This window comes from Elephantulus edwardii, unplaced genomic scaffold (assembly GCF_000299155.1).
Source record: "Elephantulus edwardii isolate Elephantulus edwardi_28Jun2011 unplaced genomic scaffold, EleEdw1.0 scaffold00037, whole genome shotgun sequence".
In the NCBI taxonomy this organism is placed as follows: domain Eukaryota; kingdom Metazoa; phylum Chordata; class Mammalia; order Macroscelidea; family Macroscelididae; genus Elephantulus; species Elephantulus edwardii.
The window spans coordinates 19405566-19429730 of NW_006399787.1; positions in this window are offsets into that span (position 1 = coordinate 19405566).

The following is a 24165-nucleotide window of genomic DNA, read 5'->3' on the forward strand; positions in this document are numbered from 1 at the left end:
GGAAAGATCATTAGCAGTGTCTGTACCATCTCCTGCATGATTACATATTGGGACTGGTCCTTGGAGAGGAACATCATGCTTGGAAAGGTGGAGGAACAGAGAAAAGAGGGAGAATATCAATGAGATGGATTGATTTAGTGACTGGGGTAAATGGGGTAGGTATGTCAGAGACACTGAGGTTGGCACAGGAGAGAGCAGGTTTCAGGGCTGTTGCACATAGGGTCACTATGAGTCGTAGGCAACTTGATGGCACATAACAACCACCACCAACAACAACTGGTTTTATTACTAGGAGACCATCTAGAGATGTGTACTGTTGATGAAGGTGCAAATCAAGCTCTTTGTTGTGGTTGTTAGGGGCTGAAGAAGCGATCCCTAATCATGGAGACAAATACAACAAAGCAAGATGTTGCCCACGATTGTCACAATTGCCAGCATGCTGTAATCCGTCACTGTGGAACCAGTGCGTTTAACAGAGGGTCTTCCACACTCTTTTTAGTCCTCAGTGTCCCTAAATGTGCTGTCTTCTCCTAGCAACTGGTTCTGCCTAATGGTTTGCCCAAAACAAATGAGTCAGATAGTATTCTACAACATGTGGTGCTGTTATTGTTGTGTGCGGTTGAATTGATGGTGACTCATAGAACACTGTATGACAGGGTAGGCCACCTCATAGTGTCTGCTCGCCTGTCATTTTTACTAGGGCACATTACCAGGTCTTTCCTCCCATAGGGAGTTCTGATGGCTTTGCTCACAGGGATCTGCACTGCTAAGCCAAAAGCCATGGTTCTCTGGTGGTTAGAATCCACCAGTGCCTTTGAGAGAAAGATGGCAGTCTCCTCCTGTGTGAGCTAGACCCTCAGAAAATCCACCATAGAGTCAGTTCTGATTTGACAGCAGTGAGATTGAGTTTGGTAGATTTTTCTTCCTGTCCGCGCCCACCTTCCCATAGAGCAACTGGTAGGTTCAAACGACTGACCTTCCAGTTAGCAGCTGAAAGCTTAACCCACTGCTCCATTAGGACTTGTATAAAACTGCAAGGCAGGGTGTGCGTGCTCAGTGGCTGAGGCTCACCACGAAGCTCCCACAGGTGACACAGAAAGGAAAGATTAATTGGGTGCTCTCTGCGCCTCTGTGTACGTGTGTTTCCTTTCTCCATCTGCTCTGGAGCCTTTGATTCCAACCTTGAACTCCATATCTCACCTTGTAGATTACACAGCCTTCGTCAGGCAGGCGTTTGGAATTCTAAACTGGAGTTTTTGGTTGCAAAGGTCTGGCCCCCATCTGTTGAGCAATTCCCTCAGTATCACTAGGGGAAGGCAGTGCATGTGCTGGGAGGTGGGGGTCCTTCGGAGAGGAAGAACAATGCTGTTGTAAGTGTTGGTTCTTCTGACCTGGCCCTAGAAGAATGTCAAGGGCTTTCAGAAGGAGAAGGCGGCGGAGTACAAGCTTTCTGGGAGCAGTGAGACAAGGACATTCTTGAAACCTCCACATTTTCCCCCTGGTTTAATTCTAAGAAGATGGCTTTGAAGACGTGTTGTGAGGTAGATGGGGGCCCGGAGGATAGTGAAGGATAATGGTAGTAGCCATCATGTCCATGCATGCACATCATTTAAGAGCAGTAGTACCCTCTGTATGACTTGACGGTCTGTCCCCAGACTCATGAGCAGGCTCTGTTAGCAACCATCCTGACAGAAAAGGTCACTGTCACACACAGCAGTGTTTCTGCAGGTAGTACTACAAGCGATGAGTCCTTGATGAGAACTCTCTCCTCTAGGTTCCTGTCCTGGCCCGAGGCCACTCCACCTGCCTTATGTTTGTCCCTAAGCCTGTACTTCCAGCGTTTCCTTTCTTTCCGTTGCCTCCCTTAAGTGCCTTAGGTAGTGCTTTGCAGGATCCAGCCCCCCCTGTAGCCATGCTAGACCAAGATTAAGTCGTATTTCTCCCAGGCTGGCCTGCAGACTGCCAGAGATGGGAAGTCAGATGGCTGGTGTCAGAATCACCTCATTTGCCTCAAGAATGGAGATTCTCAGACTTTGCCTAAGACCTCAATACAATTTTTAGAATTGGGGGCTACAATGTGAATTAAAATACATTGAACAAAATTCCAACTTGGCCAAAGAGAACTCTACCAGTCTCACTGGTAGTGAGCATGACCTCTTTGTACTTGGAGATGATGGGAATGAGTCCACACAATAGCCCTGAGTGCATCAAGGGGGCATGTTTAAATGGGGATGCTGGGGTGAAAGGAGGTGAGGAGCAGCAGAAGGAAGTGTGGAAGGTTGGACAATGTTCCTGCCAGTCAGTTTGGAACTCCCGGATGGGCGAAGGTCCTGGCTAAAACATTCTCCAGTGAAGGTTCCAAGTAGAAGGCTTCCAGAACCCCACTTTAAAAGGCATTCTTGAATGGGCCTGTATCCTGCATGGCAGCAGTGTCTTTTTGCTCCCTGATAATGATCCTAGTTAGCAGGATAAAGAGAGATGGAGAGAAAATCATGGTCTGGGACTTTGACTAGGAAGAAAGAGAGTCAGGCCACCTGGAGGCATTGAAGGAGAGGCTGGGGAGAATCATCCCATTACTTTAAAAGGTCACTTACAGAGAGGTGCAGGGCAGAGACTGATTGGCAGTTTCCAGTTCCCAGACCCATGGTAAAACACATCCCATGAAGACCACTCTGTCTAGAAGATGAGATTACGCTTTGACCTGTCCCTTTGGAGTTCAAGAAAATTTTTTAAAAAGTAAATTTTTTCCTCCTAAATTTGAAGAAAGAAGCCTTCTATCCCCTCTTCACTTCACCAACAACTTCAAAACAACTGGGCATAAAATTACTTTCAATTTGGCATGTGGCAAGAGCTCCATGAAAAGAATGTCTCAGTTTATTTGAAGTGAAAGTAGTGCTATTTCTGTGACCACCTGTGGACACACTCAGCAGAAAAAAACACTAATAAAAAAAAATCTGCTTGTTAGTTTAAAAATTGAAGCAAGGCAGAGATAGTGAAGCAAAGTGGGCCAAAGAGGAAGTCTTTATGGGGTACGTGGAAGCGGGACATGAATGTCTAGAACTGTTTGTGCCTAAGTGGACTTGGGCAGGCTGCTTCAGGTCTCTGGGCCTTAGTTTTCTCATAGGGAAGAACTCGGTGTGGTAGCTTATCTGTAGAGCTGTGATCCCTTAGGACAGAACCGTAGGACCTCTATCCATCCTATGTGGGGTTGTGTTTTGATTTTTGTTTTCCTCCCAGGCGTCTAGCCTGGGGCCAAAGGAGCCCTGCTAGTGGCTTGGCTAAGAGCTTAGCTGTTAACCAAAAGGTCAGATGTTTGAATCTACTAGCAGGCATGCAAAGAGAAAAGACCTGGAAGTCTGATCCTGTGGAAACTGCAAATTAGGAAACTCTTTGAGAGAGTTCTTCCCTGTCATGTCCATTCTCTATAACTGAACAGCAAACAACACAGTGTGTCAGTTAGGAGGCTGATGACACAATTGAGTGTTCAGCTGCTAACCAAAATGTTGACCATTCAAGTCTATCCAGAGGCACCTTGGAAGAAAGATCTAAACATCTATGTTAGAAAAATCGGCCACTGAAAGTCCTTGGAAAGGAGACTTGCTGAGGTAAGTGTCAAAGAAGATCCCCTGCAGGATGGATTTATACAGTGATTGCAACAATGGACTAAAAGCACAGCGGAGACTGTGAAGAAGGCACAAGACCAGGCCAACTGTCGTACAAGGGATGGCTATGAATTGGAGTTGACCTAATGGTACAACAGTGCTACGTTGACACATATGGGGTCCTTGTACATGGAAGTCAACTCTATAGCAATTGGTTCGCTTGCAGTAAATTTTTGTGTCTCTGTCAAGGATAGATTGTTCCCACCACTTCTTTGGTAGAAAAACTATAGAAAAAGAGATTATGAGCAGCTCTGTTGCCTTCTTTCTCAGGCTAATAAAATTAGCTATTACTCAGGTAGAACTGATGCCTAGTGGTAAAGAACTTCCCTGTAATCCCAAAGGCATGTGGTTCAAATCCACCAGCTGCTCCACAGGAGAATGGACAATCTCCGGCCATGGGAGTTACTGTCTCTGAAAACCCTCTAGAGGGAATTGACCCAGAGCCGTGCTGACTCGATGGCACACAACAACAACAACAACAACAAGAAGTGCATTTCTCAAAATTGCTCCTATGATTTGATTATGATTTTATATATTAATGTTTTGTCTACGTATTACAGTGTTTATGTCTTCACTGATTAACCAACCTGAGGTTTCCCCACAAGATCATGAGCAATTCAATATTTGACCCCCCATTCAAGAATGGAAGGAGAAGCAAGCATGTGTGGAGAGTGAAGCTGACATCAGTCTTGAGCTCCCAGTTCTCCATCTTTCTACTAGGCTCATTTGCTCTTTCAAGAGTATAGACTTGTTGTTGCTGTTGTTATGTGCCATCAAGTTGGAACCAACTCATAGTTGAATTTTCAAGACTGTAAATTACATGAGAAGAGATTGCCCATTTTTCTCCCATGGAACAACTGGTAGATTTGAACTATTTGTCTTTAGGTTGGCAGTACAACTTCTTACCCCTCAGGCCACAAATATAGATTAATTGGAGATATTCCTTATTTTCCAACAGAAACCACACTTATATGACTATCATGGCCTGTACACTCCTCTATGCCTTCATGATTCCCACAAGCCTAAGGCTAAGCTTATTGTTGTTGTGTAAGATTGAATCAGAAACAACTCATAATTAACACTCCAGTGGGTTTTCAGGAATAGTAAAGCTCCTGGAAGGAGATCACCTAACTTTCTACAGAGTGACAGCTGGTAGATTAGAACCTCATACTTTTGGATTGACAGCACAAACCTGGTTCAGGCCATGGTATTTTCAATCATTTGCTGTGCTTCTGAGAGCTGAACAACGGATAAAGATGACAGAAGAATCGATGCCTTTGAGTTGTGGTGTTGGAGAAGAGCACTGAATATCCCAAGGATTTGACAAAAGAACAAAGAGATAACATCTTAGAAAAAGCGTATCCAGAGTGCTCCTTGGGGGCAAAGATGGGGAATCTGGGTCTCCCGTACTTTGAGCATGTTGCTAAGAGAGGGTATCCCTGGGAGAGGGACACCAGGCTTGGAAAGGTGGAGGGTCAGAGAAGGAGAGGAAGATCCCCAGTGAGATGAATTGACACAATGACTGCAGCAATACGTGTGTCAGAGATTGTGAGGATGGCACAGGACAGGATTCAGATCTGTTGTTTTTGACTCAAAGGCAACTCACAATAAGCCACCAGACTTCCTGGTATCAGAGCCAAAAAAGCACACATCTTCTAGGTGGTCCTTACTCCCACCAACTCCAATGTAAGCCTTTGAACCAGGACTTCAAACTAGGCCATTCAGATTTGACTCATTGCTGAGAATTTGCCTTCGCACCCCCATCCCCAGATATGCTGAGTCAGAATCTAAATGTTAACAAGATTCCTAGGAGCTTCTTTGAGCTTTATCCTTACTGGGGATCATGTTAAAATGTAAATTTCGATTCAGTATATCTCAAGGGGAAATAGGAAGCTGTGCTGCAATTCCAAATGCACTCGGTTCAAATCTACCAGTTGCTCCATGGAGCAATTTTCACCCGTGTGATTTACTGTCACTGCAAACCCACTAGAGGGTCAGTTATAAATTGGTTTGGACTACACAGCACACAACAACAACAACAATGAGGTGGAAATGTGAATTCTTAGCAAAAAGTCTAACAAGTTTGTTCTGGAATAAACTGGTTCACAGCCTGCCTTTGAACTCTCAAAGCCTAGTTTAAATTTATGGTTAGAAAGCCTCTACATCAGATGTCCTACTGTTCGAGAGTTTCCTTTTTTACTTTGATGGCATACAGGAATTCTCCTTTCTCAAAACACACACACATCTTTTAAAAATTTGCACCTTTTTTTTCAGGCTGGTTTCCTATGGTGAGAGGGAGGCTAGGAAATGCCCAATAAATCATCTCTCTGTCCTCACTCAATTGAAAGGCAGGAAATGCAGAGAACAATCCTGTTACCTTTTCCACTTTGCATATAACTAGAGCTATCAGAACTTGTTCCTCTGACATTAACTCTTCAGGGGCTAAGGGAGCTTGTTCCTAGAGACCAAACTCAAAGTGGGCAGGCATGTTTAGAATGCCCTTTCCATCAGCCTATTTGATGGACTATTACTTGTGGGACTTGCCCTTGACTTCTATTCAATCAGCAGTGACTTAAGAGCTCATGTACAGGGCTTTGTATTAGGTTCTACAAGATACAAAATTATGACGGTTTTGCACCAGTTTATTGTGGTTTGACTCCCTGTTGAAAAGTTGCATTTTCTTCTCAGATATGATGAATATAACATGTTTTTAACAAGATCCTCAGCTGATTTTCACAGATGTCATTCTTAACATACTATGGACCATCAAGAAAACAAGTAACCATTCTGGAAGGCAGTTTGGTGCTTCCTCAAATATCTGAACATAGAAATTCCATATGACCCAGCTATTTCACCCAGAGAATATGAGAACTGAGGCACAAACTGAGATTTGTACACCAATGTTCATAACAGCATATTCACCATTGCAAGAACATGGAAACAGCCCAAATATCCAACCACAAAAGAATGGATTGAAAAAGCATGGTACATTCACACAATGGAATATTATGCAGCACTCAGGAGCAATAACTTTGTTAATTATTACCTAACTTGGGAGGGATTGGAGAGAATTAGGCTGAGTGAACTAACTCAGTCCCATAAGGATAAATATTGTATAAACCCGTTATTGTAGAATGAGTATAAGGATCAGGAAGGGTGGGAGAGGCTGGAAGCAGAGGGATGTGAATATGTAAGGGGAGGGGAGATTAATCATTGGGTTGTACAATTTGATGAGGGGGTGGTGAGGGAAATTGAAAGAATTTGTCCAAATTTGTATTTGAATTTTGTAAATAAACTAGTAGAAAAATTTTAAAAAAACAAAAACAAATAAGTCTATCTTGGAGAGGGCGAAACTAAGTTTCTCCTTGGAGGCTAGGATTTCGAAGCTCCATCTCACATACTTTGGGCACATGGTCAGGCAGGACCAATCCTTGGAAAAGGACATCATGCTTTTAAGGGTGAAAAGACAGTGCAGGAGAGGAAGACCCCAGATGGGATGGACTGATACAGTAACTGGGGCAATCGGGGTTGGTGTGTCGAAATCAGTGAGTCTGGCTCAGGACAGGGCAGACTTCAGAGCTGTTTTATGTAGATAGGGTCTCTGGGTCACAGCTGATTCGAAGGCACATAACACCAACAAAAACAACAAGGCAATCCTTAAGGGAATGCTGGTGGCCTCGTCATAAGAATTGACTATGCAAAGGGATTTGATTGTGTAGACCACAACAAACTGTGGCTAACTCTGAGGAGAATGGGAATCCCAGAACACTTGATCTTGCTTATGCAAAACCTATACTTGGACCAGGAGGCAATTGTCAGAAAAGATCAGGGAAACACTGCATGGTTCAAAATTGGGAAAGGGACAGCGCAAGAGAGGAAGGCCCTCTATGAGGTGGATTGATTCAGTGACTGGGATAATTGGGATGGGAGTGTCAGAGACAGTGCGATTGGCACAGGACAGAGCAGAGTTTAGGGCTGTTGTACATAGGGTCGCTATGAGTCGCAAGCGACTCGACGGCACATAACAACAACATATGCCAGTGTAATATGGATTGATTCAGTGACTGGGATAATCGGGATGGGAGTGTCAGAGACAGTGTGATTGGCACAGGACAGAGCAGAGTTTAGGGCTGTTGTACATAGGGTCGCTATGAGTCGCAAGCGACTCGACGGCACATAACAACAACATATGTCAGTAGTGTGTCCTATCTCCATACCTTTTCAATCTTTATGCAGAACAGATTATCTGGGAGGCTGCGCTCCACGAGGAAAAATGTGGAATCAGGATTGGAGGAAGACTCATAAAAAATCTGTGTTATGCAGATGACACAACCCTGCTTGCTGAAATTAAGGACCTGAAGCACTTGCTTCAAAAGGTCAAGGACTATAGCCTTCAATATGTATTGAAGCTCACCATCAAGAAAGCGAAGATTCTCACTACTGGTCCAATTGCAGCATCATGATGGATGCAAAAGAGATTGAGATTGTTAACAGCTTTAGTTTGCTTGGCTCCACAAACAACATCAAGATTATAGTCAGTGCTCTGGTGGCCTACTGGTAAGAATACCAAAGGCATGCAGTCCAAATCTACCAGCTGCTCCATGGAAGAAGGATAGGTAATCTCCTCTTGTGTCATTAACTGCCTCTGAAAACATTCTAGAGGGTCAGTTATGGTCAGTCCCAACTCTAAAGCACACAACAATAACAACAAGGCTGAACAGAGTGAGAAAAGTAGAAAATACTTTGTAGGAATGTGTGTGTGTGTGCAGGAAAGACTTCTTGGAAGAATGATTAAGGTGCTGGTGCTGGGCAGAGACCTGATGACTAGGTAGTATGTGGAGACATAGAAAAAAGGAGGAACGGTTTTATTGAAGGTGTCAGACACTCCTGAGAACATAAAAAATGGGGAGTGCTGGAGGCAGAAAAGCACATGTCTTATTCAGGGGATAATGAGAAACCAGAAGTGTCTGGAGAAGGTTGGAGTTGGGGCAGTAAGAAACAAGGCTAGAAAAATAAGTAGGAATCTATAGAGAGTTACAGTTTCCTGTCTATGTACTGTTCTTGCTATTTTTGAACGATCTTCAGCAATATTTTGCTTACATGCGGTATTAGTGATATTGTTCAACAGTTTCCACATTCTGTTGGATCACATTTCTTTGAAATGGGAACAAACAAGGACCTCTTCCAATCCATTGGTGAGTCCACTGTCCTCCAAAATTCCTGGCATAGATTGGCACATCAAGGGCTGCATCTGATAATTGAAACAAGTCAATTGGTATTTCATCAGTTCCTGGGGCCATATTTTTCTCCAGTTCTTTCAATGCAGCTTTTACTTCCTCCTTCATTACCATTGTCTCCTGCTTATACAGTACTTCCTGAAATTTTCCCATGATAGTCAGTTCCTTTTGGTACAGTGATTCTGTGTATTCCCTCCATCTTCTTTTGATGCTTTCTGGGTCATATATTGCCCATAGCACCTTTCAATATTGCGACTCAGGCTTAAATTTGTTTTTCAGTTCTCTCAGCTTGAGAAATGCAGAGTGAGTTCTTTCCATTTAATTCTCTAATTTCAGGTCTCTGCACATTCCATTATAATACTTTGTCTTCTTGAGCTGCCCTTTGAAATCTTCTGTTCAGCTCTTTTATTTTGGCTTGGTTTCCCTTTGTTTTGGCTTCTTCCTGCACTAGAACAATTTTCAGAGTCTCTTCTGACATCAAGTTTGGTGTTTTCTTTCTCCTCTGTCTTTGTAAAGATCTTTTGCTCTCTTCATGGATGATATCCTTGATATCATTCCACAGCTCTTCTGGTCTTTGATCACTGGTATTCAATGCCTCAAACATATTCCTAAAATGATTTTCAAATTCAGATGGAATTGATTTAAGATCATATCTCGTTTATTGTGGCCTCATTCTAATTTTCTTCAGCCTCAATTTTGAACTTGCTTATGAGTAATTGGTGGTCTGACCCATAGTCCAGCCCTGGTCTAATTTTGACTGCCAATATTAAGCTTCTCCAATGATTTCTTCCACAGATTTCATCAGTCTGATTCCTGTGCAGGCCATCAGGTGACATCTATGTGTAAAGTCATCATTTGTGTCTTTTAAAAAGGTATTTGCAGTGAATAAAACATTGAAAACACAAAATTTGGTCTATTCCAGCTTTATTTCTCTCACCAAGCCAACTTGGTATTTTCCAACTAATATTCACTCTTCACTGTTTCCAACTTTTGCATTCCAGTCATGAGTCATCATTAATGTATCTTCCTTTTCATGTTCTGTCAATTCAGGACTGCAAGATCTGGTAAACATTTTAAATTTCTTCCTCTTTGGCTTTAGATAGTAGGAGCATAGATTTGGATAATAGCCATGCTAATGAGTCTTCCTTGTATGCATATGGATAATATCCTATCACTAACAACATTGTGTTTCAGGAACTTGAAATTAGTTGACTGTTTGACTATAAATGAAACACCATTCTTCTGGTTTTTATTTGCAGCATAGTATACCATGTGATTATCTGATTACAAGTGACCAAAACTAGTCCATCTCATTTCACTAATGCCTAGTATAGCGACATCCATGCATTATCTTTCATTTTTTCACAATTTCTAGTTTTCCAATATTCAAACCATGTACCTTCTGTCAGAATTTCAAGCAGGATTTAGAAGAGGCACCAGGAATATCATTGCTGATGTCAGTGATGTCATATCAATCCTCAGCTGAAAGTAAAGATATCAGAAGAATGTCTATTTATGCTTTACTGACTATGCAAAGGAATTTGACTGAGTGGATCATAACAAGTTATGGTTAACACTGAGAAGAATGGGAATCCCAGAGTACTTAATTGTGCTCATGTGATATCTATACCTAGGCTAGGAGGCTGTTGTGCAAACAGAGCAAGGAACACTACATGGTTTAAAATGAAGGAGGGAGTGAATCACGGTTATATTTTGTCTCCATAATTTTTCAATCCGTATGCTGAGCAAATTATTTGAGTAGCGGGACTCTATGAAGAGGTATGTGGTATCAGGATCAAAGGGAGGCTCATCAATAACCCACATTATGGAGATAATACAACCTTGCTTGCTGAAAGTGAGGAGGACTTGAAGTACTTGCTGCAGAAGATCAAAGAATACAGCCTTCAATACGGATTACATTTCAATGTCAAGAAAACAAAGATTCTTTACACTGGACCAATAGGCAACATCATGATAGATAGAGAAAAGATTGAAACTGTCAACAACTTCATCTTACTTCAATCCATAATCAAAACCCTTGGTACCAGCAGTCAGGAACTCAGGAATGTATTGCACTAGAAAAATCTACAGTTAGACCTCTCCAAATTATTGAAGAATAAGGATATCAGTTTGAGGGTTAAGATGTGTTTGATTCAGTCCATTGTCTTTCCAATCACTTCCTATGCATCTGAGAGCTGAACAAAGAATACGGGTGGCAGAAGAAGAATTGATGCCTTTGAGCTGTGGTGTTGGAGAAGAGCACTGAACATCTCATGGACTGACAAAAGAACAAATATGTCTTGGAGAAGGTGCAACTAGAGTGCTTTTTAGAGGCAAAGATGAGGCTTTGCCCCACATACTTCTGGCATGTTGCTAAGAGGAGCTATTCCTTGGAGAGGGGTATGATGCTAAGAAAGATAGAGGATTGATTGGCGAAGGAGAGGAGATCCTCAGCCTTATGGATTGACACTGTTGTATCAGGAAGTACGAGGACAGCACAGGATAGCACAGGATTCAGATACGTTGTTCATAGGGTCACTATGTGTTGTACTCCTCTCAACGGCACCTAACAACAATAGTGGGTTGAATTGTGTCCTCTCAGAATTCATGTCCACCCAGAACTTGTGAATGTGGCCTTATTTGGAAAGAGACTTATTACAGATTTTATTAAATTGAGATCATGTTGGATTAAGACAGACTTTAAAGTCAATGACTGTTGTCATTATAAGAAGAGTAGAGGAGCCACAGGAGACAGAACATGCGAAGACGTAGGTACAGGAATTATGTTTCAATAAGTTAAGATATGCCAAGATCCACCAGAAGCTAGGAGAGGAAAGAAGACCTCTTCTCTAGAATCTTCAGAGGCAACATGGCCTATGATCTAGGACTCTGGTCTTCAGAACTGTGGGCGATTCATATCTATTGTTTTCAGTCGTCAGTTTGTGGTTCCTGTTATGGCAGTGCTAGCTTCTTCTCACATAGAGTATCTTGCTAAGAAAGGCTTCCTCGGAGGACATCATGCTTGGAATGGTAGGTGGATTGGCAGCGACTGTAGCAATGAGTGTATCAGAGATGACGAGGTTGGCACAGGATAGGAAAGGTTTAGCTCTGTTGTTCAGAGGGTCTCTACGAGTTATACTCAGCAGCACAGTGCCTAATAACAACAACAGGACATGAAAACAGGACCCTTTTAGGAGGCCACAGTAGTGTCATTGTGGATGTTGCAATGAAGTATGACATAATGAAATTGTGCTTGCAGCCTGATTTTCTCCCCATAACTTATGCCCTGGGTATCCTGGAGTTGAAGTCTTCTGTTGTGTTATGACTGTTAGGAACACACTTGGAAGGGGTGTGAATGGAATATGCAGGCAGGGAGGGGATGCCAAGGAGGCTGGAGACAGGCAAGCAGGAGAAGGTGACTGGCTCCAGGGACAAGGCCTGAACAAGGTCATGGAAAGTTTGCAGACCCTGAAAGGTATAGTAGATACACTGGTTGTCCAGTGATGTTGAGGTTGGGATAGAGTTTCATGTTTTTGATCAGACCCCTTTTCCTCACTGTGAGATCCATGAATGCATTTTACTCACCAGCTTCTAGCACCACGGTAATCACATGACAGATATTCAGTCCATATTTACTGAATAAATGAATGCTGAGATGAATAAATAAATGAGAAGCTCAGTGATGCCTCAGCTGAAGAGAAAATATTCTCCTAGTTCCATGGTCTTAGGTCACCTGATGTCCATGAAGACAGGAATTCCAGCAGGTGAATGGGAAGGTTCCTTGGACTGTCTTTAGTTTCCTTCCTCTCACACTAATCCCCGCTATGGTGGATACACTGGAAAGTCTCTCAAAGATGACGAGTCCTAGTGTCACATATAGACACAGACATCACAGCTTCACCAGCATGAGCTTTGTTCCTTCTCCCAAAATTATGGGCTGAATGTTAAGGGTTAAAGTGTTATCTCTTATAGAAATAATTATTTTAAAAGAAAAGTGTACAGAGCCTATAACATTTAGTACAGGGGAAGGGATGGAAGGAAAGGGAATTCACTTGTATTAACTCTTTATTATGAACTGTTCAACATGCTGGTGCTTTTAACAATAATTTTAGAACATTACAAACATTACTGCTATTTATTTACTTATTGCTTTTTAGACATGTGTTACGTTACAAGTAAACATTTTTCTGGTAGTCTCTGCTTTCACTCAAGATTTGTCTGACATCAGCAATGATATCCCTCATGACACAGCATCTTGAATTCAGTTTAAATTTCTGACAGTTTCAGTCATTTTATACAAGATTTTACTTGCATCTGATGTGAATAGTATTGCTTAATAATTTCCACACCATATTGGATCAATGTTTTTGGGAATGACAACAAATATGGATATAAATATGGATATTTTCCAGTGAGTGGGCCAGATAGCTGTCTTCCAAATTTCTTGGCATAGAATAGGTGAGCATGTCTAAGTCTGACAAACATACTAATTGGTATTTCACAAATTCATGGGGCCTTATTTTTTGCCAATGGTTTCAGTGCAGCTTAGACTTCTTCCTTCATTACCATTGGTTCTTGATAATATGTTATTTCTTGAAATACTTCAGTGTTGACCAATCTATTTCTGGTACAGTGACACTGTTTACTTCAAATATTTCCTGCATCATTTGTACTTTGCCCATATGGAGTTCTTCAGGACTACAATGTGAGGCTTAAATTTGTTCTTCACTACTTCTGGTTTGGGAAATACCAAGCATGGGCTTCTCTTTTGCTTTTCTAACACCAGTTCTTTGCAGATTTTGTTATAATACTTAGCTTTGTCTTTTTGTGTTGCTCTTTGAAATATTCTATTCATCTCTCATACTTCAGCATTTCTTCCCTGCGTTTTGACCTCTCTATGTTCTAATGAAGTTGGGAACTAATAGCATGTTGCTAGGAGGGGCTATTCCTTGGAGAAGGACATGATGCTGGGAAGGTTGGAAGGTCAGTGAAGGAGAAGAAGATCCTCAACCAGGTGGACTGACTACTGTAATAGTTTTTTTGTGAGGAAGTGTGGGGATAGTGCAGGATAGAGTTGGGTTCAAATCTTTTGTCATAGGTTAGCAATAAATTATACTCTATTTAACAGCACCTAAACAACAACAACATGTTCTAATGCAAGTTTCAGATGTAAGTTGGCTCAAAGCTGAGTATATAAAATATTTTACTTATCTTTTCTTGACTAAACAAAGGCATTTGACTGTGTGGATCATAATAAATTATGGCTAACATGAAAAATGAGAATCCTAGAACACTTAATTGTGCTTATGAGAAATCTATACATAGATCAAGAAGCAGTTATCCTAACAGAACAAGGAAACACCACATGGTTTAAAACCAGGAAAGGTGTATGTCAGGGTTGTATCCTTTTTCTATATCTATTCAGTCTGCATGCTGAGCAAATCATTCAAGAAGTTGGACAATATAAAGAAGAATCTGACATCAGAATCAGAGGAAGACTCATTGAAAATCTGTGTTATGGAGATGACACAACTGTGGTGCATAAAGTGAAGAAAACGGAATCACTTAGATCAATGACTACATATGGATTATATCTAAACATCAAGAAAAAAAAGTCCTCACCAGTGGACCCATAGGGAATGTCATGATAGATGCAGAGAAGATTGAAGTTGTCACAGACATCATTATACTTGGATCTACAATCAACACTGATGATAAAAGCAGTTAAGAAATCACAAGAGGTATTGCATTGGGAAAATCTGATGCTAAGGACCCCTTAAAAAGTTCCAAAGAACGATAATATCAGTTTAAAGCCCAATTTGCCCCTGATCCCAGTGATGATCTTCTCAGTTGCATTTGTATGTATTCGAAAGTTGAGCAATGAATAAGGATGACAGAAGAAGAATTGATGCCTTTGAATTGTGTTGTTGAAGAAGACTACCGACTGTCCCAAGAACTGCAAAAATAACTGTCAGAATAATTTTCTCTTGGAAGAAGGGCAACCAGGGTGTTCCTCAAAGGCAAAGATAGTGAAATTTTTGTCTCAAACGTTTTGGGCATGCTATCAGGAGGGGCTCATTCTTGGGAAAAGATATCATGCTGGGAAGGTAGAAAGTCAGTGAAAGAGAGGACCATTATTGAGATAGATCAACACAGAAATTGTAACAATGAATTCAAGCGTAGCAGAGGTCATGAGGACGGTGCAGGATAGGGAAAAGTTCTGGTCTGTTTTTCATTGTTATTATAGGTCATAGTCAATTCATAGACACCTATTAACAACAACAACAACAACATTATGCTGTAGATGTGCCCCAGGCATTAGAAAACAAAACAGATCTATCTATCCTCATCACATGTCTAAGTTATTTCTCATCTCAAACTCATTGCTGTTAAGTTGGGATGAACTCATAGCTGACCTTCCATTGGGTTTCCAAAGCTCTGTGGCCTAGTGGATAGAAAGTTATGTATCAACGCAAAAGTGGGTGGTTTTAATCTGCGGCCCTCAGGCCTAGTTTTAATTTAATTGTTTTTGAGCAAACATTCTTCTAAGTGGTATAGCACTGGTCTGTCCATTTGCCGTACAGAGGTAACTTGTGGTTGCTGTGATGCTAAATACTGTGACACTGAGGTGTCAAATGCGATAACGCTTACCCATGGTAGACAGTGTTTGGTGGAGTTCCCAGAGTAAAACAAGCTTGGAAGCAGGAGTGGCATCCACTTCTGAAATAGCTTGCCTCCGGAAATTCTATGAACCTGGTTGTTGTTGCTGATTGTCATCAAGTCGAGCACGACTCATAGTGGCGACTCTATGAACAAAAGACATAATGCCTTTCCATAACTATTGTCATTTCTCCAAGTTCATAGAATTTCCAGAGGCACGTGTTTTAGAAAGTAGATGCCACTCCTGCTATGAACCTATAGAAACGATGACAGTTATACAAGTGTTCAGGTTTTTTGTTCATAGGGTTACTATGAGTCATCTACGACTCGACGGCACTTAACAACAACAACAACATACTGAACAGAAAGAGATTGTCCATCTATCTCTTGAGGAGCTTCTGTGGATTCTAATACAATAGACACTCGGCCTTTTGGTTAGCTCCACATTTCCCTACAGACTACGTTTTTAGGGCTTGCCTTAGTTATCTATTGTTGCTAAAAAAGAAATGTCACAAATAAGTGGCTTTATCAGACAGAAATTTATTTTCTCACAATTTTAATGGTTAGAAGTCTAAATTCAGGGCACCAGCTATAGGGAAAATTTCTCTCTCTGTATTGTTTCATAGTTTAAGAGGAAAGTCTCTACTGTCTACTGGCCTGGTATTCCTTGGATCCCCTCACGTCTTGGTATCAATCTTCCCCTAGATTTAGGAGGTTCTTAATGCAGAAACTTTGGACCCAAAAGATGTACTCTACTCCTGGCTCTTCTTTTTTGCTGGTAGAAAGTTCCTCTTTCTCTACTCACCTCTCTCTCCTCCTGTTTCTTTACATAAAAGGTGAGCTAAGTCACACCCTAGAGAAATTCGTCTTCCACTGGATCAGGACTGTGGCCTGCACAAGAGTGTTACATCCCACCCTAATCCTCTTACAACTGATTACCTGATCACTTCAGGTCACACTGCAGAGATGATTGTATCATTACATGCTTTCCATATTACATCATTATGTAACTGCCAAACCACTGAGAAGCAGTGCTCAGCCAAGCAGACCCATAATCTAGGAGACACTATTCAACCCACGATATCACACTTACATTTTAGTGGATAAAACAAACAACAAACAGGGGGTGGGGAGGCAATCAGTACAATGATTACATTAAAGGAATGGTGAGTATTTTAAAAGGAATGCAATGGATACATTTAAAAGGTGATAAATGCGGTTAAAAAAATAAAACCAGAAAGTTGTGGGGTTGACAGTGAGAGGCATGCAACTTAAGGTGGTCAAGAAAAGTATCACTTAGAAAGTCACATTTAAACAAAATCTTGAAGAGGTTAAGGAAAGAGCTATATCAAGGGTGGGGAGTAATTGGGTGGGGATTCCTAGAAGTTTCTACTGGCAGATGGGAAGGGTTTGTGATGAGAATGTACCTGATCTGGTTCAAGGAGCAGCAAGACCAGTTTGGTAAGAAGCATCAGTTTTTTCCTCTGCAAAATGCAGATACAATTAACAGCATCCATGCCAACAGATAGGCTTAAATGTACAGGCAATTTGTAAACTGATGTACTACGTTGTTGTTATTGCTATGTACCATCCAGTTGCCTGTGACCCATAATGACTCTGTGTACAATAGCTCTAAACCCTGAACTATTCTGGGCCAATATCACTGTCTCTGATACACCTACTTCCATTACCCCAGTTACTGTGCCAATCTATCTCATCCAGTGTCGTTCTCTCCTGTGTTGTCCCTCTGCCCTTCTAAGCATGATGTCATTCTCCAAGGATTACTGGTCCCTCCTGGCAGCATGTGCAAAGTATGTGAGAGTGAGTTTCAAAATCCTTGCCTTCAAGGGGCAACTTGGTTGATGTGCTATGGAAGTAGCTAATTGCTACTACTATGCTGGAGAGAGCTCTGGTAGCCTAGTGGATAGGAAGCTGTGCTGCCAAACCAAAGGTGGTAGTTCAAATCCACACACTGCTCTCAGGAGAGAGAGGAACAATCTCCTCCTATGTGATATACAGTCTTTGCAAACTCATTGAAGGTTAGCTACGAGTTCATTCCAACTTGATGGCAAAGAATTTGAGAGCTTTATTATAACCCTACAAAGGTAACTCAGTCTTTGTCCTGCTCATCAGATTAAGTCTTTTGACAGACAAGGATGATTTCTTGATTCTCTTTGTAAAGACTATTTGTACTTGTGTGTTATAAAGATCTTACTATTTGGGCTAGAAAAAGATGGCATAAGGCTCTCACAAACTCTTTGATCTTTGGCTGGATCTTTGAGAACATTTTCCAAATCTGAACTAGTTCTGCTTTCTGTACCTTCCACCCCTCGTCACTTCTGCTAAGCTCTGAGGTAATGTCTGTACCAGTGACCTCTATAACGAAATCATACTGTGTGACCTTGGCCAGGCTCAAAGCACTAGCAAACAATTTTCACCCTTTGGTTAATCCCTTGCTTACTTCCTGTAGTAGATCTGCGAACCTCTATTCTCCCATATGCTCTGGGCTGATAGTCTGTTGTTGGCCTCACTCAAGCAGAGTAAGCCCTCCCTGCCTGGGATGATTTACCTTGTCTTCCTCAGTCTATCCTTTATTCCACTGATCAGGGAGCTCTGGTGGTTTAATGATAAGGAGTTGTGCTGCCAACCCGAAGGCATATGGTTTGAATCCACCAGTTGCTCCATGGAAGATTGGCAATCTCCTCCCATGTGATTAACTGCCTCTGAAAGCTGGTTGAAGAGTCAGCTATGAGTTAGTTTCAACTCAACAATACATAATAAATAACCAATATTAGATCCAGAAGCAACACTGTCTCCTTCAAGAAGCCATCATTTCTTCTTGAGCTGGTGTCTCCTTTCCTATACCAATGATTAGAGTGGTTCCAAAATATTTATGAATAAGAAAGATGATTGCTGTACTGTGTATAATAGCAATTATTGGGAAACCACCTGGATGCCCCAAAAGGATTGTTAAAACTGATCACAGGCAGTAGAATCCTAATTTTGTAAAAAAAAAAAAAAGAAATCAACAATAACAAACACAAATAGAGATATGGAGGGAAAAGACAAGAAGGAAAATTACAAAAATACACACAGTGATTACCTCCAGATAACAAAATAATCAGTGATTTTTATTTAGTCCTAGAGAGGGTGAGACCAGGCTGCTCCTTGGAGGCAAAGATTCTGAAGCTTCATCTGACATACTTTGGACATGTTACAAGGTGAGATCAGTCCTTGGAGAGGGACGTCATACTTGGGAGGGTGTGGAAGGACAGTGCAAGAGAGGAAGATCCTCGATGAGATGGATTAATTCAGCGACTGGGGGAATCGGGGTAGATTTGCCAGAGACAATAAGATTGGCAAAGGATAGAACAGGATTTCGGGCTATTGTACAAAAGGTACTAGACGGCACGTAACAGCGGCCACAAACCAGTTGTTATCCATACATTATGCCATGTTTATCAGAGAAGAACTATGATCCACAGGGTTTTCTGTAGCTATTTTTTTTTTTTTACTAGATCACTAGGTCTTTCTGGGTGGCCTTGAACCTCAAACCTTTCAGTTAGGAACTGAGAGTGTTAACTATTGGCACCACCCAGGGACCTCATTGGATTCTAGTATGCCTATTGTGAAAGTATTACATTTTTATAATGAGAACAAAAAACCAAAAATGTGATTAACATGATTTGTCCGTAGTGATGCTGCGTGTGATTCATATCCTCTTCTCTCTAAATCTAGCTGTCCTGGGGTAGGGCCTGCTTGACAGCTGCTCTGTAACTCACATTACACATAAGGACTAGAAGCAAAGAAAACCATAACCAATTAACATTACAGCAGGAGCTGAGGCATGCAGAATGGAAACGCTTCAATGGGGATGTGTTACTGCTAACTTTTTCCCACTGTTGTGAGACAGGTGTTTAGGGGAATGCACTTGATTTGCTCCAGAGAATTTACACTTAAAAAAAAACAAACCCAACAAACTAGCATTATTCATTTTGTGCCTCTGTTTTCATGGGAACTCCTAATGTACCAGGCCATTCGGTTATGAATGCTGCATTAGCTATCATTTCACCTCTTTAGCAGAGGCTGTGATGAGTGCCAGCCCTCATGATACAAGGGACCATGAGCCAGTGCTTCTCAACTAAAGTCGCATGATACTCCTTTTGACCGGCTGTTTGAAACATTTAGGGGCATTTAGGATTGTGAGATGGACCAGAAAAGGGTGCTTCAGAAAGGGGTGAGTGGGGATTAGGGTGGCATTAGGACAGTACTATATGACACCTCAGTGGGCAACTGAGTACAGGTGAAGCTCTCTTGTCCCAGGCCAAGTAGTCAGAGCACATGAGTGAGAGGACCTGAAAAGGACAGAGAAGGAAGGGAGCTCTTGTGGGGCAGTCTACCAGGAGCTGAGCTGCTAACCTAAAGGCCACTTCTCCCTGGCAGTTCAAATCCACCAGTGGTTCCATGGGGAAAAGATGAGCAACCTCCTCCCATGCAATTTACAGCCTCCTGTAGACCTGCTAGAGCATCAGTTATGAGTCAGTTTGAACTTGATGGTAATGAGACAGATTCCTCAGCAGCAACACACAGATTCAGGGTTACTAGATCGCCCAGTTTTCCAGCAGAGCCAGGATCTAGATGATGATGTACAAACACTGCACAGGCTAAACCAAACACATTTGTGGGCTAGGTTTTGTCCACAGGTTGTTAATTTGCAATGCTGCCTCAGGGTAAGATGTAGTCCCTGTGCTTATAAGACGAGTAGAGCAGAGTCATTAAGACTTCAAGTTCTAGAGTTGACAAATAACAGGTTACAATCACAGCTCCATTATTCATTAGCTAAGTTCTTAGCAAGTGAAAGCATCTATGAGCTTCACTTTCCTACTCTAAGCTAATGGGGATGCTCGTTGGGTTGCTATGAAGTCCGTTCAATGTAGGAGTAATGCTTAGTGACTGGCTTGTGGTGTGGTAAGTATCATCAAATTGGCTTCAACTCAGAAGGCACAGAGCACAACAGAGTAGAACCTCGCTCCCTCCTGCACCATCCTTATCATCCCAGTCATGTTCAAGTTCATTGTTGCAGTCACTCCATCTCGTGAGGGTCTTTCTCTCTTTCTATGACCCTTCACTTTTCCCAGCATTCTGTCTTTTTCTAAGGACTAGTGTCTCCTGACATGGCCACAGTTTGTGAGACAAAGTAACACCATCTTTGCTTCTAAGGAGCAACCTCGTTGCTCTTCCTCCAAGACAAGTTTGTTTTTTCCTTTCTCAGTCCCCAGTTTATTCAGTATTATCTGCCAATACCACAATTCAAAGGGTAGAATTCTTTGTCAGTCTTCCTTATTCATAGTCCAGTTTTCACATGATTAAATGTAAAATGATTAAGTGAGATGATTGAAAGTAACCTAACTTAGGTCAGGTGCACATTAAACATCAGTATAATATCCTTGCTCTTTAGCAATTTAAAGTTGTCTTTTGCAGAAGATTTGCCTGGTAAAATAAATCATTCTCTTTCCTGACCACTACTTCAAAGGATGCCAATTGTAGATCTAAATAAAATTAAATTCTTGACAACTTGGGGCTTTTTCTCTGCTTGTTATGATGTTCTTTTCTGCTTAATTTGTTAGGATTTTTGTTTTCTTTATCTTGAGGTGTACTCTACACTGAAAATGATAATCTTTGAATTTCATCAGTGTTTCAAGTCTTCTTCATTTTCTGTAAGTCTGTATCATCTGTATATTGCCAATTGCTATTGAATCTCCCTCTATTCTTAATGTCATGTTTTTATAATCCCGCATCTTGGGTTACCTACTCACTAGTCAAGTGTTCAGGTCTTTAATTTATAGGGTCACTGTGAGTTGTCTATGACTCAATGGCACTTAACAACGAGAGAGCTCAGTTGGCCTAGTGGACAGAGAGTGATGCTACCAAGCTAAAGATGGGTGACTTTAATCCACGGCCCTCAGGCCTGGTTTTAATTGTTGTTGGTCACATATTCTCCTAAGTGGTATAACACTGGTCTGTCTATTTGCTGTACAAAGGTAACTTGTGGTTTCTGTGATGCTGAACACTGTAACACTGATATGTCAAATGCGATAATGGTTACCCATAGTGGACAGTGTTTGGTGGAGCTCCAAGATTAAAACAAGCTTAGAAGCAGGAGTGGCATCCACTTCTGAAATAGCTTGCCTCCAGAAACTCTATGAACTTGGAAAAATGACGAAAGTTATACAAGTGTTCAGGTCTTTTGTTCATAGAGTCACTGTGAGTTGCCCACAACTCAAAGGCACTTAACAACAACACATATAAATTGAGTTGTTTATTGTTGTTGCGTACCATTGAATCAGAACCCATAGCTGACCCTCCAGTGGGTTTTCAGAGGCACTTAATCATGTGGGAGAAGATTGTCCATCCTTCTCCTGTGAAGCAGCATGTGGATTTGAGCCATGTGCCTTTGTGATTGAAGTGTAGCTTCTTGCCATTAGGCCATCAGAGAGCTGGACAATGACTAAGGATGACAGAAGAATTTACGACTTTAAATTGTGGTGCCTGAGAAGAGTCTTGAACATACCATGGACTGCCATGATAATAAATCAGTTTGTTTTGGAGAGGGTGAAAACCAAGCTTTTCCTTGGAGGCTAGGATCCTAAAGTTCCATTTCATACACTTCGTGCATGGGGCCAGGAGGGACCAGTCCTTGGAGAAGGACATCATGCTTGGAGAGGAAGACCCCAGATGAGATAGATCGATACATTAACATGAACACTGAAGGTAGATATGTTGAGGCCAGTGAGACCAGCTCAGGGTAGGGCAGGGTTTAGAACTGTTGTACACAGGGTCACAGGCCACTCAACAGGACATAACAACAACAACAACCACATTGAATAAGTATGGTGGTAGTATTCTGCGCTGACATCCACCCTTCCTAATTTTCACAGGCCACTCAACAGTATGTAACAGCAACATATAAATTAAATAAGTATAGTGATAGTATTCTGCTCTGATTTCCGCTCTTCCTGATTTTAACTAAGCAGCATCTCCTTGTTCTATTCCTATATGACCAACATAGAAAAAATGTTAATAAAGAAGAGCTTTCATTAATTGCTCAGCACCTATTATGTCAGTGGATTGTAGGGTTGTGTATGTAGGGTTGCCTGTTACTGTGGTGCTGGAAGCTGTGCTACAGGGATTTCTAATACCAATAGGATCACTAATTATGGACAGGCTGTAGCAGAGCTTCTATACTAGGAAATCAGCATGGGGGGAAGACATAGTGATCTACTGTAAAAATAAAAGACTGTTTTCTGATATAATGCTAGAAGATGAGCTCCTGAGAGTAGAAGGCAAATACTAAGCATCACTGAAAAGCAATGAACTCATAAAACATTACACAACAAGGGGGAGCCTGTAGGACATTATGCTGAGTGATATACCTCTGTCACAAAAGGATAAATATTGCATAGCACCACTGTTTACAAAGCAGACTTGACATGGCAGGGGGGGTTTGGGAGGAGAATAGACATGAAGGAAAGAACAATATATGTTCTGATGTGAAAAACAATGTATACAAACTTTCTTAGAAACTAGTATAATTTTTTTTTAAAAAGGGAATATATGATAGACATTATATGTATGACAATAGCCTAGAATAAGAGGTACATTGCAAAGAGGACTGGGGTCATGGGAGGAGTGTAGGTAATTAATTGTGCAACAATGAATGAACTCTTTTATTAAAAAAAAAGTGAACTAAAGGCGGGCGAATGGAGGGAGGGTAAAATGTGCAACAATGAATGAATGAAAATCTAACTTTTCTGTAAACTTTTGTCAAAATCACAGTTAAGAAAAGTTCCGTTAAAAAAAAAGAAGGCAGATATTGAAATGACTGGTCTGGTGGTAGAGTGGTTGATCACTTAGATGCTAACTAAAATGTCAGTGGTTCAATCCACCAGACCCTCTTCGAGAGAAAGATGTGGTTGCCCACTTGCATAAAAATCACAGTCTTGGAAATTCAGAGCAGTTTTGCTCTGTCTTAGAGGCTCGTTGTGAGTCAGAATAGATTCACTGGCAACCGATTTGGTGCAACAATGGACTTGAGCGTACCAGTGATCATGAGGATGGCACAGAGCCTGCTTCATTCCATTGCACTTGAGGGTTTCATGAGTTACAGCTGACTCAACAGGAACTAACACCACCAATAATTACATTAGCAAGGCCATTACCGTGCAGAAGAAGTGTACTAGTGTACTTGGCACTGAGGGATTAGAAATAAGCGTGAGAGGGAAAACAGCCCTTGACTCCGAGGTGTCTTCCACCTCTTGCTGTAGACTTAATTCCAACTCATAGCAGCACTGTAGGACTGAATAAAACTGTCCCCATGAAAGGGCCTGGAAGCCTAGTGGTTTAGGAATTGTGCTGCCAACCAGAAGGCCAGCAAGTTCAAAACCACCAGCTGATCATTGGGGAAAAGATGGGCAATCTCCTCCTGTGTGATTTACAGTCTCTGAAAACCTGTTGGTCAGTTATGAGTTGATTCTAACTTGACGGCAATGAGTTGTTTGGTTTGTTTGTGGATGTGTGTATGTTGTGGTTTGTTGTAGTTTCTTTTT